Raw genomic sequence first — 20,781 nt, forward strand, 5'->3', positions numbered from 1 at the left:
TTTTATATTGTCAGATCTCAGGGTTTATTTTGTGTCACGGCATCTGTGAGTCTTGCTTTTGATCTATTTTTATTGTCTTTAAGCTTACAGTATGTGGTATTCCCAGGCAGTATACCACTGAAGTGCTAACCAGGCTTGATCCTGCTTAGTTTCTGAAACTAGACAGCAATTGAGCACGTTCAGGTTGGTGTGGCTGTATGGTCTTGCCTTGCTTTGAAAGATCACCTCTTGGCCGGATGCGGTGGCTCAAGCCTGTAATCCCAGCACTTTGGGAGGCTGAGGTGGGTGGATCACCTGAGGTCAGGAGGTCAAAACCAGCCTGGCCATCGTGGTGAAACTCCAACTTTAAAAAAAAAAAAAAATGCACCTATGCTTCATCACAGTAGCCTCTTTCCTGGGGGTCTATTCTACATATATATGTGCTTTCGTATGAAATCATCTATATGAAAACATTCATTCTATCTTTGTAATAAGGAAGGATTAGACACAAATGTCCTTTAACAGAAAAAGTCTAGCCATGGTAAGTGGGTACAGTGGAAAACTCTGTAGCTGTACATGTTTAAACGTGTCCAAAACCTATTGTTAACTAAAAGTCAAACCCAACAACTCTCATCCAAGTGGAGAAAAACAGTGTCCTTACATCTTAGGTACAAGAAAAGATGGGAAGTGGCGGTGATAAGATATATTTGCTGGCTGGGCGCGGTGGCTCATGCCTGTAATCCTAGCACTTTGGGAGGCCGAGGCGGGCAAATCACCTGTGGTTGGGAGTTTAAGACCAGCCTGACCAACATGGAAAAACCTCGTCTCTATTAAAAACACAAAATTAGCCAGGCCTGGTGACATGCACCTGTAATCCCAGCTACTCAGGAGGCTGAGGCAGGAGAATCACTGAAACCCCAGAGGCGGAGGTTGCGGTGAGCTGAGCTTGCATCATTGCACTTGAGCCTGGGCAACAAAGGTAAAACATCTCAGAAAAACCCAAACCAGACAAACAAAAGAATATATTTGCTTGAGCCCAGGAGTTTGAGGTTATAGTAAGCTATAGACCATGACTGTGCCACTGTACTCCAGCCTGGGTGGCAGAGCAATACCTGTCAATAAATAATTAAAAAAATAAATATAGAGAAGTACATATAATATTAAAAAATAAATCGGCCTGGAACAGTGGCTCACACCTGTAATCCCAGCACTTTGGAAGGCCGAGGTGGGCAGATCACTTGAGGTCAAGAGTTCAGGACCAGCCTGGCCAACATGGTGAAAGCTCGTCTCTACTAAAAATACAAAAATTATCTGGGCATGGTGGCGCGTGCCTGTAGTCCCAGCTACTTGGGAGGCTGAGGCAGGAGAATCACTTGAACCCAGGAGACGAAGGTTGCCATGCACTCCTGCCTGGGAGATAAAGTGAGACTCAGTTAAAAAAATAGTAATAATACTATAATAAATAAATATATCCTAATGTGCGTGTGAAAACAGCTTGGAAGGATACATAGCGAACTGATAAAGTGGTTTTATATCAGGGAGGATGTGGGAAGTGGATGGTGAGTAAAAGGGTAAGTGGCAGCAGGATTTCTCACTGTGTACCCTCATAAGACACCTTCTGGTGAAACAGACATAAGGAAAAGGATAGAAAAGACAGTGCTTTGTTAAGGAAATTGTTAAGTGAATCCTGTAAAGCCATCACCCAGATCAATAAACAGAACAGTGCATGGCTGGGTGTGGTGGCTCATGCCTGTAATCCCAGCACTTTGGAGGACAGAGGCAGGAGGATTACTTGAGGCTAGGAGTGTGAGAACAGCCTGGGCAACACAGTGAGACCCCATTTCTACATATTAGCCAGTGTGGTGTACCCCACTGTACCTGTAGTCTCAGCTGCTTGGGAGGCCGAGGTGGGAGGATTGCTTGAGCCCGGAGTTAGAGGTGCGTGAGCTGTGATGACACCACTGAAATCTAGCCTGTGCTACAGAGTGAGACTCTGTCTCGAAAAAGAATCAAGAACACTTTATCACCCCATAAACCCCGTCCTCTCCATCACAACCTCTCCCCACAGGTAACCAATATCCTGTTTTATGGTCATCGCCTCCCTGCTTTACAGTTAGATATGCAAATCCAAAGGCCATCTGTTGCACGTTACCTCACTAGTCTTGTTCAGTGTCCCTTTGTAATGGTTTCATTTTGCCTAACATTTCTGGGGCTAGATTCATCCACGTTGTGTCCGGCTGTGGTTCGTTCATTCTGATTGCTGGGTACTCTCCTGTGTGAATATGCTGTAATTTATATGTCTGTTCTGCTGCTGAGCACCTGGGTTGTTTATTGTTTTGGGCTATTCATGATAAGGGAGCTTGAAACGTATTTTTGTACATGTGTCTTGGAGAATAAGTACACACATTTCTGATGGTTATATACCTAGGAGTGGAATCGCTGGGTCTCAGAGTGTGAATCTCTTTGATTTTGATAGTTGCCGCCAAGCTGTTTTCAACGTGGCTGTAGTACTTTATCCTCACGGCAGCAGTGTGCTAGAGTTTCTGTTACTCCACATCGTCTCCAACACTTGGTTTTCTTGGTCTTTTATGCTTTTATCCTGGCTGGTCTGTAAGGGTATCTCATCATGGTTTTAATTTACATGTTCCTGATTACTAATGAGGTTGAGAACAGTTTTAGCTTTTTTGGCCATCTGAATTTTGTCTCGTTCAATGCCTGTCGCTTTCCATATTTTCTTAGTTTCCCTTTTTTTGCATTTAAAAAAAATACGTTTCTTTCCCCCCCATGGACCTCTGCTTGATAAAGTGTTGTGTGATATGTGTTGCAAATATGATCTCCATCTCTGGCTAGTGTTTTTATTTCATTCTTACACTCTCGCCCTTTTACCTAGTGATACATACGTACTGTTCTTTTAAAATATTTCCTGAAAATCTTTTCATTATCTGTACCATGCCTTTTAAAAAAAACAGTCGCATTGCATTCTGTTACTTGAATTTCTCATAATTTTAATTTTCCCTATCAATGGATGTTGAAGTTTTTACTGCTTTGCTATTGCAAACCATGCTTTAATAGAAAAAATCCTTATAGTAACATACATATATATATATATATATATTTTTTTTTTTTTTTTTGAGATGGAGTTTTTCGCTCTTGTTACCCAGGCTAGAGTGCAATGGCGTGATCTCAGCTCACCGCAAACTCTGCCTCCTGGGTTCAAGCAATTCTCCTGCCTCAGCCTCCTGAGTAGCTGGGATTACAGGCACATGCCACCATGCCCAGCTAATTTTTTGTATTTTTAGGAGAGACGGGGTTTCACCATGTTGACCACGATGGTCTCGATCTCTTGACCTCGTGATCCACCCGCTTCAGCCTCCCAAAGTGATGGGATTACAGGCTTGAGCCACCGCACCAGGCCATAGTAATGTATTTTTAAATACATTCAAGTACTTTTACAGGAAACATTTCTACAAGTGGTATTGTGGGTCAGACAGTAGGTAAGTTTGTTATTTTGATAAGGAGGCTCACATCATTTTCCATAGATGCTCCCTCCTTGCCCAAGTACCTGTTTCTGCAGTACAGCTGGATCTGTGTGACTCTGTCAAACTTTCCTTTTTTCTTTTTTTGGAGACAGAATCTCGCTCTGTTGCCCAGGCTGGAGTGCAGTGGCGCTGTCTCGGCTCACTGCAACCTCTGCCTCCCAGGTTCAAGCGGTTCTCGTTCCTCATCCTCCCGAGCAGCTGGGATTATAGGCAGCCATCATCATGCCCGGCTAATCTTTTGTATTTTTAGTAGAGATGGGGTTTCATCAAATTGCCCAGGCTGGTTTCAAACTCCTGGGCTCAGGTGATCTGCCTGCCTTGGCCTCTCAAAGTGTTTGGGTTATAGGCATGAGCCCCTGGACCTGGCTCTAGAGACTTTTACTTTTCCCAATCTAATAAGCAATAAGTGGTACCTCAATGTAGTTTAAACATGTTAGGTTGTGGCGGTGTCATTGACATAAAAGAAATGGAACATATTTAAAGTCCACAGCTTGATAAGTCTTGATGGAGGTGCACACGTACAAAACCATCACCACAGTCAAGGTAATGAACGTACTCATTATTCCCGAAGCTTGCCTCCTGCCTATTTGTAATTGCTTGGTCTTTGCTGTCTCACTGCTCCCCTCTCTAAACAGCTAATGATCTTTCTGTCACTATAGGTTAGTTGGCTTTTCCTGACTTGTTTATCCACTTAACTATTGATGGACATTTGGGTGGTTTTCAGGTTTTGTTTTGATTTTTTTTTTTTTAACTATTACGATAAAAGCTACTCCGAGTATTCATTCACACGTCCTTTTATGGAGATATGTTTCCCTTTCTCTGGGGTAAATACCTAGGCATGGAATGGCTGGATTACATGGTAGGTGCCTCACTTTTAAAGAAATGGCCGAAGGGTTGTTCAAAGGAGCTATATTATTCTTCATTCCCATCAGCACATTATGAGAGTTCAAATTTCTCCACATTCTCAGCGCCGCTTGGTATGCCCAGTTTTTCTAATTTTGATCATTTAAATATGTGTGTAGCAGGCTAGGCCCGGTGGTTTGCACCTGTAATCCCAGCACTTGGAAAGGACAAGGCGGGTGGATCACTTGAGCCCAGGATTTCAAGACCAGCCTGGCCAACGTGGCCAAAACCCGTCTCTACTGAAAATACAAAAATTAGCTAGGCGTAAGCATGCCCATAATTCCAGCTATTCAGGAGGCTGAGGCAAAAGAATTGCTTGAACTCAGGAAGCGGAGGTTGCAGTGAGCCAAGAATATGCCAGTGTACTCCAGCCTGGGCAACACAGTGAGGCACTTTCTCAAAAAAAAAAAAAAGAAAAATAAAATATTTTCTTTGGTAAAGTGCTGATTTGAATCTTTAGACCACTTTTAAGGAGGGTGATTTCTTATTGCTGAGTTTTAAGAATTCTTTGTTTTGTGAATATAAGTCCTTTTATAAATATGTATTTTGCCAAGATTTTTCCTCTAGTGGCTGTTGAGTCCAAAGCTCATACTGCTCCCCACAGGACAGTCAGTCAGTTAAGAGACAAAGTGTTGGGGTAAGGAAAGTGATTTTATTTGGAAAGCCAGCAGAAGGTGCTGGACTAGTGTCGTAAAGAACCGTTTAAAAGGCATGAATGTCACGCTTCTTTTTATATTGAGGAAGTGGGAACAAGGGTGGAGTTGAGGTCAGGAGGCAGCAGGTGATCGTGGACAACTGGGCATCTGGCAGGAGCCTGAGGGGACCCATGACTTCTTTGCTCTTGGTCAGGTCACAAGGCTGCTAAAGGTTGTTTTGTCTTTTCCCTCCAAGATGGAGTCTCACTCTGTCTCCAGGCTGGAGTGCAGCAGTGGCATGATCCCAGCTCACTGAAACTTCTGCTTTCCAGGTTCAAGTGATTCTCCTGCCTCAGCTTCCTGAGTAGCTGAGACTAGAGGCCCACCCCACCACACTTAGCTAATCCTGTATGTTTTCAACGTAGCATTGTTACATCTGTGTGTGCTCCTTATCTCTTTAGGGGGTAACTTCAGGAGGGGACTATGACCATCCTTGCTTTAAAGTTCAAACAATATTGGCAAGTGACACTTGTGTTTGAAAAAACAACAAAGTAATAGAGTTAAACTATGAACTAAATTCTTCCCGTAGGTAGCTTCCTGTTTTTTTTTTTTTTTTTTAAGAGGTGGATTCTGGTTATGTTGCCGAGGCTGGACTTGAACTCCTGGCTGGCCTACTTTTTATACCTTTGATGTACAGCTTTTTTGTATCTGTGTTAAACCTATCAATTGTTTTCTTTACGATTTCTGCTTTTGATGTTGATACAGGCTTCATATAGTTTTTGCTGGTCCCGTTTGGTATGACAGGCAGACTCTGTTAAGACTTGCCAAGTCATATGTAAAATTCAGCCTTTGGCACATCGCTCTTCTAGATCTTTTTTTTTTTTTTTTTTTTTTGAAAAAAAGGAAGAAAAAGAAAAAAAGAAAGACAGAAAAAAGAATGAAAGAGAGAAAGAAACAGGAAGAGAAAGAGGGTGAGAGATCGGGAATCTTGCTCTATTGCCCAGGTTAGAATGCAGTCTAAAAATGGGTATTAAAAACCTCTTTTATGCCCATAAATGTGCTTAACAATGGAGACAGGAAGGAATAAGGGAGGAAAATAACAAACAAGCAGCCAACGAATATTTCATTTAAACCTGTGAAATGCTATGCCGTTGCTGAGGAGTGATTTACTTCCAATTGTGTGGTCACTTTTAGAATAGCTGTGATGTGATACCGAGAAAAACGTATGTTGTGTGGATTTGGGGTGGAGAGTTCTGTAAATGTTTATTAGGTTTACTTGTTCCAGGTCTGAGTTCAAGTCCTGGATATCCTTGTTAATTCTCTGTCTCGTTATCTCTCTAATATTGACAAGGCAGTGTTAAAGTCTCCCACTATTATTATGTGGGAGTCTAAGTCTCCTGGTAGCTTGGTTTATGTGCAGAAATGAGCAAGGGCAGTTTTGAGGTTAGAAGCAAAATGGAGTCAGCCATGGTAGATTTTCTTGTTGCCTAGCCTGTGCTTGTCTTTTCATTCCTTTAAACATGTTGCAAAGCTCAACAGCCTTATTTTATTATTATTCTTATTATTTTTGGGACACTCTGGGTTTTGCTGCCCAGGCTGCAGTGCAGTGGTACCATCTCGGCTCACTGCAACCTCTGCCTTTTTGGTTCAAACGATTCTCATGGGATTACAGGCGCCTGCCACCACTCCTGGCTAATTTTTGTATTTTTAGTAGAGATGGGGTTTCACCATGTCGGTCAGGCTTGTCTTGAACTCCTGTCCTCAAGCAATCCATCACCTTGGTCTCCCAAAGTGCTGGAATTACGGGTGTGAGCCACCACGGCCGGGCTAGGAGACTTAATTTTGATAAAATCCAGTTTATCTATTTTTTAATATATTGTTTTTGTTGCCTTACTTAAATTTTTGCCCAACGCAAGGTCACAAATATTCTTCTGTGATTTCTTCTAGATATGATAGTTTGGATTTTCAGTTTATTCTCTACTTCATTTTGAGTTAATCTGAGGTATGTACCCACGTTTTTGTTATTTGCATATGGAATTTCAGTTGTACCAGGATCATTTGTTGAAAAGACCTTTCTTTTTCCAACGTACTGACATGTATTGAAAACATCAGTTTCTCAAATTTACGTGTTTATTTCCAGATGGTATTCCATTTCACTGATCCGTCTGCCTCTCTTCACACCGGTACTCTGTTGTCTGCATTGCTGTAACTTTGTAACCTTGTAATCGGGTATTGTTTGCCCTTCAACTTTCTTCTTTTCCTAAGTTGTTTTGGCAAATATAGGTCCTTTAAATGCATTCTACGGATTTTAGAGTAAAGTTTAGAATCAGCTTGAAAATTTCTACAGAAAAGGCAGGTGAGAACCGGATTGGGATTGATTGCATTGAAATCTGTGTATTAATTTGGAAAGTACATTCTTATTGATACTTTAAGCCTTTTGCTGAGAATCATAGGACTTTTAAACACTTAGAGTTGATTTTTATAAATTTTTATTTATTTATTTATTTTTGAGATGGGGTTTCACTCTTGTTACCCAGGCTGGAGTGCAGTGGCACCATCTCGGCTTACCACAACCTCCGCCTCCTGGGTTCAGGCAATTCTTCTGCCTCAGCCTCCCGAGTAGCTGGGATTACAGGCACGCACCACCATGCCCAGCTAATTTTTTGTACTTTTAGTAGAGACTGACTTTCACCATGTTGACCAGGATGGTCTCGATCTCTTGACCTCGTGATCCACCCACCTCGGCCTCCCAAACTGCAGTAGAGTTCATCTTACATCCCACTCCTATGGAATCATTGTCAACTATTTTACTTCAGTGTGTCTTTTACACACCATAAGACATTACTGTTCTGTCCTGATAGTCGTTTAGATGACCACGTTGGATCCTCTCTGTTCTTTCCTTCTTTTCTGTGCTTCCACCTGGGATCAGTTTTGCCTGCCTGAAGATCACTCCCTACAGATTCCTTCAGTACAGTTTGCCAATGACATTCTTCTAATTTTTGCCTAGAAATCGTATTAGTTACAGAATTCTAGTTTGACAGCTATTTTCCTTCAGAGGTGTGGCGGCACCTTTCCATTATCTTCTAGTTTCTGTCCTTTAGGTTGAAATGTTAGCTCTTGATCTAATTTTTGTGAACGTAATATATATATTTTTTCATCTGGTTGCTTGTAGAATTTTTTTTTTTTTTGAGATGGAGTCTCGCTCTTGTTACCCAGGCTGGAGTGCAATGGCGCGATCTCGGCTCACCACAACCTCCGCCTCCTGGGTTCAGTCAATTCTCCTGCCTCAGCCTCCCGAGTAGCTGGGATTACAGGCACGCGCCACCACGCCCAGCTAATTTTTTGTATTTTTAGTAGAGACCGGGTTTCACCATGGTGACCAGGATGGTCTCGATCTCTTGATCCACCCGCCTTGGCCTCCCAAAGTGCTGGGATTACAGGCTTGAGCCACCGCGCCCAACCTGCTTGGAGATCTTAAGATTTTCTCTTTGTCTTTGGTTTTTGAAGTTTTCTTTTCTTTTCTTCTTCTTTTTTGTTTTTTGAGACAGAGTCTTACTTTGTTGCCAGGCTGGAGTGCAGTGGCACAGTATTGGCTCACAGTAACCTCCACCTCCTAGGTTCAAGCGATTCTATTGCCTCAGCCTCCCAAGTAGCTAGGATTATAGGTGTGTGCACCACACCCAGCTAATTTTTGTATTTTTAGTAGAGACAGGGTTTCACCATGTTGGCCAGGCTCCTCGCGAACTCCTGACCTCAGGTGATCTGCACACCTTACCTCCCAGATTTAAAGGGCCACAACCAAGATATTGATCATAGTCCATACTTTTGTCATATTCCCTTCCCCTAGGCCTGAGAGCTTATCTCTGGTGTCTCTTCCAGATTCTGCAAATGCCCCCTGGGTGGAAGTTGCCCAAATGACAGGCTCACCTTGTCGGCTGTTCATTTATTCCTGAATCCCGGTCCAGAAATTCTTCACTGTCTCTTCAGCTCTTAGACGTTTTAAGCAGATCTTAAAAAATACTTTGTTTAGCTTTTGTAGTTCTGAACGGGAGGTTTAGTTCCAATGGTCAAATTTGTCATTACTGCAAATGTGGGTATTTGTATTAAAAGTTAGAACTGTGTGAATTTTTTTAGAAAAAATTAAATTAAAAAATTCTTCTGTTTTTTTTTTTTTTTTGAAACGGAATTCTACTCTTGTCCAGACTGGGGCACAATGGCTCGATCTTGGCTCCCTGCAATCTCTGCCTCCCGAGTTCAAGCAATTCTCCTGCCTCAGGCTCCTGAGTAGCTGGGACTATAGGCATGGGCCACCATGCCCAGCTAGTTTTGTATTTTTAGCAGAGAGGGATTTTCTCCATGTTGGTCAGGCTGGTCTCAAACTCCCGACCTCAGGTGATCCACCTGCCTTGGCCTCCCGAAGTGCTGGGATTATAGGCATGAGCCACCTTGCCTGGCCTAATGATTCTTTACAAAAAGAAAACTAATTTTCTAAACGAATTCAGTTGTATTTCTTTGATTTATGAGCCTTCAGCAAAAGCTCTTGACGGCATTAAGTGGCTGTTTCAAGTCTAGAAATTCTATAGGAAATTAGTCATGTATTGCTTTATGATGGAGGTACGTTCTGAGAAATGTATCCTTAGATGATTTACTCATTGTGTAAACACCATAGTGTGGGCTTACATGAACTCAGATGCCATAGCCTGGTACACACCCAGGCTTTATGGTATGGCCTATTGCTTTGAGGCCTGTTACTTCTAGGGGTGCATACCTGTGGTTCCAGCTGCTTGGGAGGCTGAGGCAGGAGGATTGCTTGAGCCCAGGAGTTCAAGGCTGCAGTGAGCTGGGACTGAGCCACTGTAATCCAGCCCAGGAGACAGTGAGACCTTGTCTCTAATTAAAAATGGAACATGGTGAACCTGCATTACAGGTTCTTCAACAGCTCGCAGGACTGGAAGTTCTCTGGGCGAGCCAGGGTGTGAGTGAGCGGTGAGTGACGGTGGAAGTATAGGACATTGCTGTCCACTACTGCAGGGTTTACAGACAGCAGCCACTCAGGCAACACTACATTTATAACATTTCTTTCATTAATAAATTAACCTTAGTGGACTATAAGTTTTAACTTTATAAACTTTTTCTGTTCTTTTTTCTTTTTAATTTTTTTTTTTTTTTTTTTTTTTTTTTTACTATGTATGGACTTTTAAATAAACCTCTTAGGCCTGGATCAGTGGCTCACACCTTAATCCCAGCACTTTGGGAGGCCGACATGGGAAGGTCACTTGAGCTCAGGAATTCCAGACCAGCCTGGAGAATGTGGTGAAACCCTGTGTCTAGTAAAAATACAAAAAAAAAAAAAAAAAAAATTAGTCGTGTGTGGTTATCTGCACCTGTAGCTGCTCGGGAGGCTGAGACAGGAGGATGGCTCAAACCTGAGAGGTGGAGGTTGCAGTGAGCTGAGATGGCACCATTGTACTCCACCCTGGGTGACACAGTGAGACTCAGTCTCAAACAAACAACAACAAAAACCTTTCTGATTCTTTTGTAATAACACTTGCCTTAAAGCACAAACAAGGAGGCGGGTCACAGTGTCTCACGCCTGTAATCCCAGCACTTTGGGAGGCTGAGGTGGGTGGATCCCCTGCGGTCGTAAGTTCGAATCTAGCCTCGAGAAACCCCATCTCTTTAAACAACAACAAAAAACACCCATACACACACACACACACACACACACACACACACACACACACACACACACACAGAAACACGTTGTGAAACTGTTAAAAAATTGCTTTTTAATATCTTTATTCTGTAAACTTTTTTCTATGTTTCTTTTTAAACTGTTTTGTTAAAAACTGACACATGAGCACACACATTAACCTTGGCCTACACAAGATCAGGATCATCAGTGTCACTGTTTTCCACCTCCACATCTTGTCCACTGGAAAGTGTTCAGGGGCAGTAACACACATGGAGCTGTCCTCGCCTATGCTAACAGTGCCTTTTTCTGGAAGAAGCTGCTGACCTGCCTGAGGCTGTTCTACATTATTTTTTATCAGAAGTACATGCTAAAATAACAATAAAAAGTTTAGTAAATATATAAACTGGAATTGTAGCCATTTACTATCATCGTCGGGTTTCATGTACTGTCCGTTATTGTGTGTGCATAATTTTATGTGGCTTGTGTGCAGTGGGTTTGTTCACACCAGCATCACCCGAGACTCCTGCGTAATGCACTGTGCAATGATGTTACCACAGCTCTCGCCTCACTAGGTGATACAGACTTTTCAGCTCTTATGGTCTGTGGGACCGCCATTGTGGATGTGGTCCTTTCTTGACCAAGGCATTGTGTGGCATGTGAGGACAGCTGGCTTCCCAGCATTGTTCTTGTGATACAGACTTTTCAGCTCTATTACGGTCTGTGGGACCGCCACTGTGGATGTGGTCCTCTCTTGACCAATGCGTTGTTGTGTAGCACGTGATGACGGCTGGCTTCCAAGCATTGTTCTTTTTGTCTTTCCCCTACGGTTCACTTTTGGATGATCTATTAATTATTTTTTTAAAGATAGCGTCTTGCTCTGTCACCCAGGCTAGGGTGCAGTGGTGCCATTTCAGCTTCATACAACATCTGCCTCCTGGGTTCAAGCTATTCTCCTGCCTCAGCCTCCCAAGCAGCTGGAATTACAGGCATGTGCCACCATGCCCCGCTAATTTTGTATTTTTAGTAGAGATGGTGTTTCACCAAGTTGCCCTAAACTCAGGCAATCCACCTGCCTCAGTTCCCACAGTGCCAGGATTACAGGTGTGAGCTACCACATCCGGCCAATTTATTAATTTCTACTTGGTGTGTTAACATTGTTAATACACTAATCAGTGTATCAAAAAGGTGAGAAAATGAGGTGTGCCCTGGTTTTCTACAAATTCTATTTACTGGAGATTTCCTGTGTTCACTACACATTGGTAGTTTATTTTCTTTATTTTATTATTATTATTATTATTTTTTATTTTTATTTTTTATTGCATTTTCGGTTTGGGGGTACATGTGCAGAACATGCAGGACAGTTGCATAGGTACACACATGGCAGTGTGTTTTGCTTTCTTTCTCCCCTTCACCCACATTTGGCATTTCTCCCCAGGCTATCCCTCCCCACCTCCCCCTCCCAGTGGCCCTCCCCATTTCCCCCCAATAGACCCCAGTGTTTAGTACTCTTCTCTCTGTGTCCATGTGTTCTCATTTTTCATCACTCACCTATGAGTGAGAATATGCGGTGTTTCGTTTTCTGTTCTTGTGTCAGTTTGCTGAGGATGATGTTCTCCAGATTCATCCATGTCCCTACAAATGACACAATATTATTATTTTTTAAGATGGAGTCTTGCTCTGTCACCCAGGCTGGGGTGCAGTGGTGCAATCTCAGCTCACTGCAACCTCCGCCTCCCAGGTTGAAGAGATTCTCCTGCCTCAGCCTCCTGAGTAGCTGGGATTCCAGGCATGCGCCACCACGCCCAGCTAATTTTTTTTATTTTTAGTAGAGATGGGGTTTCACCATGTTGACCAGGATGGTCTTCATCTCCTTTCTTCATGATCCGCCCACCTAGGCCTCCCAAAGCAGTGGGATTAGAGGCGTGAGCCACTGTGCCTGGCAGTAATTTATTTCTAAACAGTGAATCGATCAGTAAAGAATAACACTGTGTTAAAGTTAAATGGCACATACTTCTTTCTTTGATTTTGATTATGTATTACCATCTTGATAATTAATGTCAACTATCATTCTACAAACGGTAGCTGAAAACGCTGTAGACTGGACTGAATTAGTTCTGACCTATGGACATTCCTGCTTTAAAAGAAAAAAAAAAAGCTTGATAGAAAAGCCCCAATGTCACCTTCTCATTGATTGCATTTTAAAGAATAAAGAATATGGTTGGGGTAGGCAAGCCAGGTACAGTGACTCACGCTTGTAATCCCAGCACTTTGAGAGGCCAAGGCGGGTGGACCACCCGAGTGAGTCCCTCAGCCTGGCCAACATGGTGAAACGTTGTGTCTTAAAAATACAGAAATGTTATCAGAGAGGATTATGCGTTTCTCATTTTCAAAGTGATTAGATGTTCTTATCTACAGTAACACAGTAAAGGGCAATGATTTCTGCTCTTTTATTTCCACAAGCCAAATTGCTGAGCTGCATCTTTGCTCCTGTCCTTCATTCTTGAATACAGCTGATGATTAATAGCTATACTTTCCTGGTGACGAGTGGAACTGTAGCGCGCACGCGTGCACACACACGTTCAATCTGAGAAATAAGATGGCAAAATATTAATCTGGACTTAAGTTGACACACTGGGAAATGAGTGTGGCAGGAGCTCAAGTTGAGAACATACGTTTCCCTTACAGCAAGCTCTTCCTTTTCACTCAGAGAAAGGTTCCAGGAGATACACTTATGTCGTGATTCCAGATCCCTTCTCCTGGGGGTGTGTTATTCAGAGAGGCACCGCTGGTGCATGCAGTAAAACACCTCCAGTTATGACTTAGGGGAAAGTCCATTCTTTGTTTTTCAGAGGGAGTTTCACTCTTGTCACCCAGGCTGGAGTTCAATGGCGCATACTTGGCTCACCGCAACCTCCACCTCCTGGGTTCAGGCAATTCTCCTGCCTCAGCCTCCCGAGTAGCTGGGATTACAGGCATGCGCATCCTCAGATTTTTTTTTTTTTCTTTTGAGACAGAGGCTCACTTTGTCTCCCAGACTGGAGTGCTGTGGTGCCATCTTGACTCACTGCAACCTCTGCCTCCTGGATTCAAGCGGTTCTCCTGCCTCAGCCTCCCGAGTAGATGGGATTACAGGTACCTGCCACCACACCTGGCTTATTTTTGTATTTTTTTGTAGAGAAGGGTTTTGTCATGTTGGCCAGGCTGGTCTCGAACTCCTGAGATCAAGCAGTCCACCTGCTTCAGCTTCCCAACATGCTGGGATTAGAGGTGTGAGCCACTGCGCCTGGCACACCTTCATCCTTAAACACAAATAAAACTCTCTCTGCTTCTCTGTTCAGTTTTCTTTTCCAGAGCACGTTGCTTGGACTTTTATTTAGCATATATTTCTTTCTGACTTTATTATAATAAGTTGGTTTCCGGGGCAAATCACAAGATCAAGAGATTGAGACCATCCTGGCCAATATGGTGAAACCCTGTCTCCACTAAAAATACAAAAATTATCTGGGCATAGTGGTGCATGCCTATAGTCCCAGCTCCTCAGGAGGCTGAACCAGGAGAATCACTTGAACCTGAGAGGCAGAGGTTGCCATGAGCCGAGATCATGCCACTGCACTCCAGCCTGGCGACAGAGTGAGACTGTCTCAAATAGAAACAAATAACCATAAAAATGGGCAACCAGCAGCCCTTGGAGCTGCTCTGCTTATGGAGTAGCCGTTCTTTTCTCTACTTTATTAATTAACTGCCTTTCAATTAAAAAAAAAGCTGGTTTCATTACCTGAAGCCCTATTACATTTTAACTTTTAATTTTGATTTTTTTTCCAAGATGGAGTCTTCCTCTGTCACCCGGGCTGGAGTGCAGTGGTGTGATCTCGGCTCTCTGCAACCTCCGTCTCTCAGGTTCAAGCAGTTCTCCTGCCTCATCCTCCTGAGCAGCTAGGGTTACAGGTACGCGCCACCACACCCAGCCAGTTTTTGTTTTTTTAATAGAGATAGGGTTTCACCAGGTTGGGCAGGCTGATCTCGAACTCCTGACCTCAGGTGATCTGCCTGCCTTGGCCTCCCACAGTGCTGGTATTACAGGTGTGACCCCCTGCAGCCTGCCATATTTTATCTTACTGAGTACAGAGATTCTATCAGTCTGTATATTTACCCTCTCTCTACCTTAGAGTAGATGATGGGAACAGCATTTCTGTTTTCCATGAAGTGCTGGTGCTCTGAGTGTGGCCCTGATAAACACTCCAAGGTTACTCTGCTGCACTGGAAGCTGCTGAGCTTTGTCTTGAAACCTGCCCGTTGTGTGACAGCAGGTCTCACAGGGAGGGTGGCAGGACAGCTTATGGTTCAGCGGGCATTGCCGCAGGAAACAGCAGTGAATGGCCATTTTTATCCTGGAATTAGCATGGAACAGGAGTGACAGGGGACTTGCTAACAGTTTCCAAAGATTTAAAATTACTAAAGAGTTTCTATACTGGCTATTTTTGTTTTTTTTGAGACTAAGTTTTGCTCTTGTCACCCAGGCTGGAGTGCAAAGTTGCGATCTCAGCTCACCACAGCCTCTGCCTCCTGGGATCAAGCAATTCTTCTGTCTCAGCCTCCCGAGTAGCTGGGATTACAGGCGTGCACAACCACACCTGGCTAATTTTGTATTTTTAATGGAGACGGGGTTTCTCCATGTTGGTCAGGCTGGTCTCGAACTTCCAACTTCAGGTGATCCTCCCACCTTGGCCTCCCAAAGTGCTGGGATTACATGCGTGGGCCACTGCACCTGGCCTACACTTTATTCTCAAGCCGAGGAAAGAATGGGTCTTATTGTAACACTAGTCACTGTCGGCATTTGCGTCACAGGGATGATTTATTTATTTATTCTTAGAGACAGAGTCTCGCTCTGTTGCTCATACTGGAGTGCGGTGGCGCTGTCATCGCTCACTGCAGCCCCAAAGTCCTGGGCTCAAGTGATCCTCCCATGTCGGCCTCTCAAAATGCTGGGGCCAGCCAATAAAGACTGTTTAGACAGAGGAATCTCAGTAGTGAGAGGAATTCACATCAGCAAATTTGGAAAGGATGAGCATTTAGATGCTTCCGGGAGGCAGGTTTGTTGAGCTGGAGGGATGCGGGAAAACGCATGAGGTCATGTACCCCATTGGAACCAAGAAATGTCAATATCCTGGATAAACAGATGTTTTTGTGGTAAGTATCAAATTACATGAAGTAGGCTGGGCGTGGTGGCTTACACCTATAATTCCAGCACTTTGGGAGACTGAGGCAGGAGGATTCATTCAAGCCAGGACTTCGAGACTACTCTGGGTAACATAGCGAGACTCTGTCTCTACAAACAAATACAAAACTTAGTCAGGAGCAGCGCCACATGCCTGCAATCCTAGCTACTCAGAAAGCTGAGGCAGGAGGATCACTGAAGCCCCAGCGGTCAAGGCTTCAGTGAGCTGTGATTGTGCCACTGTCTTCCAGCTGGGGTGACAGAGCAAGACCTTGACTCAGAAGAAAAGCAAATTACATGAAGCAATTGAGTAACGAATGAATCCCATGATTCCACAAGGTTTTGAATTCCTATCCTAGGGAGAGCCTTGCTCTAGGCACTAGGTACACAGCAGAATCAAAACAGAGTCTCTGACTATAAGGCCTGGGTACAAAGGAGTGTTTCATGAGAGACCTGAGTCAAATGAGGAATGAGGCACAAGGGTATGTGGGGCAAGAGCATCCAGAGGAAGGAAGCTGCATGTGCAAAGGTCCTGGGGCAGGAGATGTTTGCGGTTGAGTAGCCGGGAGGCCAGTAAGCTAGGAACAGAATGCGGAAGAGAGTCACCGGAGGTTTACTCAGAGATGGGTGGGGGCAGCAAGGCCTTAGGCCAGTCTGCATACCACATGTGTGAAAGTGAGTCCCAGTCGCTGTTAAAGGTATTTAAATAGAATTAACTTGTTAAGTTGTTCAATCATTAATTAAAATGGAACTGGTTTATTCTGCTCATCTTCTATATCCACTAAACAATTGGCTCACAACCCTGGTGCCCATATGACCCTTTTACCCATCTGAAGACAGCACCATAAACAGGTCATGAGACATCCCTGTAAGTTTCAGCAGGGCGTGACAAGTGTAATTGTCATACAGTTGTGATTATCATGATTAGTAAGTGAGCATTTTCTCCGCGGGTTACTGTTTATCATTTGGATCTACTTGGGTTGCCTTTTGCCATATTGAAAGGTCTAATTTTTTTGTTTTGTTTTGTTTTGAGATGGAGTCTAGCTCTGTTGCCCAGGCTGGAGTGCAATGGCATGATCTCGGATCACCGCAACCTCCGCCTCCTGGATTCAAGTGATTCTCCTGCCTCAGCCTCCTGACTAGCTGGGATTACAGGCACGTGCCTCCATGCCCAGCTAATTTTTGTATTTTTAGTAGAGATAGGGTTTCACCATGTTGATCAGGAAGGTTTCGATCCTTTGACCTTGTGATCCATCCACCTAGGCCTCTCAAAGTGCTGGAATTACAGCATGAGCTACTGCGGCCAGCCGAAATGTCTAATTTTTATATTGTCAGATCTCAGGGTTTATTTTGTGTCACGGCATCTGTGAGTCTTGTCTTGCTTTTGATTTATTTTTATTGTCTTTAAGTTTATAGTACGTGGTATTCCCAGGCAGTAGACCACTGAAGTGCTAACCAGGCTTGATCCTGCTTAGTTTCTGAAACTAGACAGAAATTGAGCACGTTCAGGTGGTGTGGCTGTACAGTCTTGCCTTGCTTTGAAAGATCACCTCTGGGGCGGATGCGGTGGCTCAAGCCTGTAATCCCAGCACTTTGGGAGGCTGAGGTGGGTGGATCACCTGAGGTCAGGAGGTCAAGACCAGCCTGGCCACCGTGGTGAAACCCCATCTTTAAAAAAAAAAAAAAAATGCACCTATGCTTCGTCACAGTAGCCTCTTTTCTGGGGGTCTATTCTACATATATATGTGCTTTCATATGAAATCATGTATATGAAAACATTCATTCTATCTTTGTAATAAGGAAAGATTAGACACAAAAGTCCTTTAACAGAAAAAGTCTAGCCATGGTAAGTGGGTACAGTGGAAAACTATGTAGCTGTACATGTTTAAACGTGTCCAAAACCTATTGTTAACTAAAAGTCAAACCCAACAACCCTCATCCAAGTGGCGAAAAACAGTGTCCTTATATCTTAGGTGCGAGAAAAGATGGGAAGTGGCAGTGATAAGATATATTTGCTGGCTGTGCGCGGTGGCTCACGCCTGTAATCCCAGCACTTTGGGAGGCCGAGGCGGGCAGATCACCTGAGGTTGGGAGTTTAAGACCAGCCTGACCAACATGAAAAAACCTTGTCTCTATTAAAAACACAAAATTAGCCAGGCCTGGTGGCATGCACCTGTAATCCCAGCTACTCAGGAGGCTGAGGCAGCAGAATCACTGAAACCCCAGAGGCGGAGGTTGCGGTGAGCTGCGCTTGCCCCATTGCACTTGAGCCTGGGCAACAAAGGTAAAACATCTCAGAAAAACCCAAACCAGACAAACAGAAGAATATATTTGCTTGAGCCCAGGAGTTTGAGGTTATAGTAAGCTATAGACCATGACTGTGCCACTGTACTCCAGCCTGGGTGGCAGAGCAATACCTGTCAATAAATAATTAAAAAAATAAATATAGAGAAATACATATAAAATTAAAAAATAAATTGGCCTGGAGCAGTGGCTCACACCTGTAATCCCAGCACTTTGGAAGGCCGAGGTGGGCAGATCCCTTGAGGTCAGGAGGTCAGGATCAGCCTTGCCAACATGGTGAAACCTCGTCTCTACTAAAAATACAAAAATTAGCTGGGCATGGTGGCGCATGCCTGTAGTCCCAGCTACTTGGGAGGCTGAGGCAGGAGAATCACTTGAACCCAGGAGATGAAGGTTGCCATGCACTCCTGCCTGGGAGATAAAGTGAGACTCAGTTAAAAAAATAGTAATAATACAATAATAAATAAATGTATCCTAATGTGCATTTGAAACATTTTGGAAGGATACATAGCGAACTGATAAAAGTGTTTTTATATCAGGGAGGATGTGGAAAGTGGACGGTGAGTAAAAGGGTAAGTGGCAGCAGGATTTCTCACTGTGTACCCTCATAAGACACCTTCTGGTGAAACAGACATAAGGAAAAGGATAGAAAAGACAGTGCTTTGTTAAGGAAATTGTTAAGTGAATCCTGTAAAGCCATCACCCAGATCAATAAACAGAACAGTGCATGGCTGGGTGTGGTGGCTCATGCCTGTAATCCCAGCACTTTGGAGGACGGAGGCAGGTGGATTACTTGAGGCCAGGAGTGTGAGAACAGCCTGGGCAACACAGTGAGACCCCATTTCTACATATTAGCCAGTGTGGTGTGCCCCACTGTACCTGTAGTCTCAGCTGCTTGGGAGGCCCAGGTGGGAGGATCGCTTGAGCCCGGAGGTAGAGGTGCATGAGCTATGATGACACAACTGAAATCTAGCCTGTGCTACAGAGTGAGACTCTGTCTCGAAAACGAAACAAGAACACTTTATCACCCCATAAACCCCGTCCTCTTCATCACAACCTCTCCCCACAGGTAACCAATATCCTGTTTTATAGTCATCGCCTCCCTGCTTTATAGTTAGAGATGCCAATCCAAAAACCATCTGTTGCACGTTACATCACTAGTCCTGTTCAGTGTCCCTTTGTAATGGTTTCATTTTGCCTAACATTTCTGGGGCTAGATTCATCCACGTTGTGTCCAGCTGTGGTTCGTTCATTCTGATTGCTGGGTACTCTCCTGTGTGAATATGCTGTAATTTATATGTCTGTTCTGCTGCTGAGCACCTGGGTTGTTTATTGTTTTGGACTATTCATGATAAGGGAGCTTGAAACGTATTTTTGTACATGTGTCTTGGAGAATAAGTACACACGTTTCTGATGGTTATATACCTAGGAGTGGAATCGCTGGGTCTCAGAGTGTGAATCTCTTTGATTTTGATAGTTGCTGCCAAGCTGTTTTCAACGTGGCTGTAGTACTTTATCCTCACGGCAGCAGTGTGCTAGAGTTTCTGTTACTCCACATCGTCTCATACACTTGGTTTTCTTGGTCTTTTATGCTTTTATCCTGGCTGGTCTGTAAGGGTATCTCATCATGGTTTTAATTTACATGTTCCTGATTACTAATGAGGTTGAGAACATTTTTAGGATTTTATGCCATCTGAATTTTGTCTCGTTCAATGCCTGTCGCTTTCCATATTTTCTTAGTTTCCCTTTTTTTGCATTAAAAAAAAAAAGTTTCTTCCCCCCCATGGAACTCTGCTTGATAAAGTGTTCTGTGATATGTGTTGCAAATATGATCTCCATCTCTGGCTAGTGTTTTTATTTCATTCTTACACTCTCGCCCTTTTACCTAGTGATACATACGTACTGTTCTTTTAAAATATATCCTGAAAATCTTTTCATTATCTGTACCATGCCTTTAAAAAAAACAGTCGCATTGCATTCTGTTACTTGAATTTCTCATAATTTTAATTTTCCCTATCAATGGATGTTGAAGTTTTTACTGCTTTGCTATTGCAAACCATGCTTTAATTAAAAAAAATCCTTATAGTAACGTATATATATATATATATATATATTTTTTTTTTTGGAGATGGAGTTTTTCGCTCTTGTTACCCAGGCTAGAGTGCAATGGCGTGATCTCAGCTCACCGCAAACTCTGCCTCCTGGGTTCAAGCAATTCTCCTGCCTCAGCCTCCTGAGTAGCTGGGATTACAGGCACATGCCACCATGCCCAGCTAATTTTTTGTATTTTTAGGAGAGACGGGGTTTCACCATGTTGACCACGATGGTCTCGATCTCTTGACCTCGTGATCCACCCGCTTCAGCCTCCCAAAGTGATGGGATTACAGGCTTGAGCCACCGCACCAGGCCATATTAATGTATTTTTAAATACGTTCAAGTACTTTTACAGGAAACATTTCTACAAGTGGTATTGTGCGTCAGACAGTAGGTAAGTTTGTTATTTTGATAAGG

Source organism: Callithrix jacchus, chromosome 8 (assembly GCF_049354715.1).
Source record: "Callithrix jacchus isolate 240 chromosome 8, calJac240_pri, whole genome shotgun sequence".
NCBI lineage: Eukaryota > Metazoa > Chordata > Mammalia > Primates > Cebidae > Callithrix > Callithrix jacchus.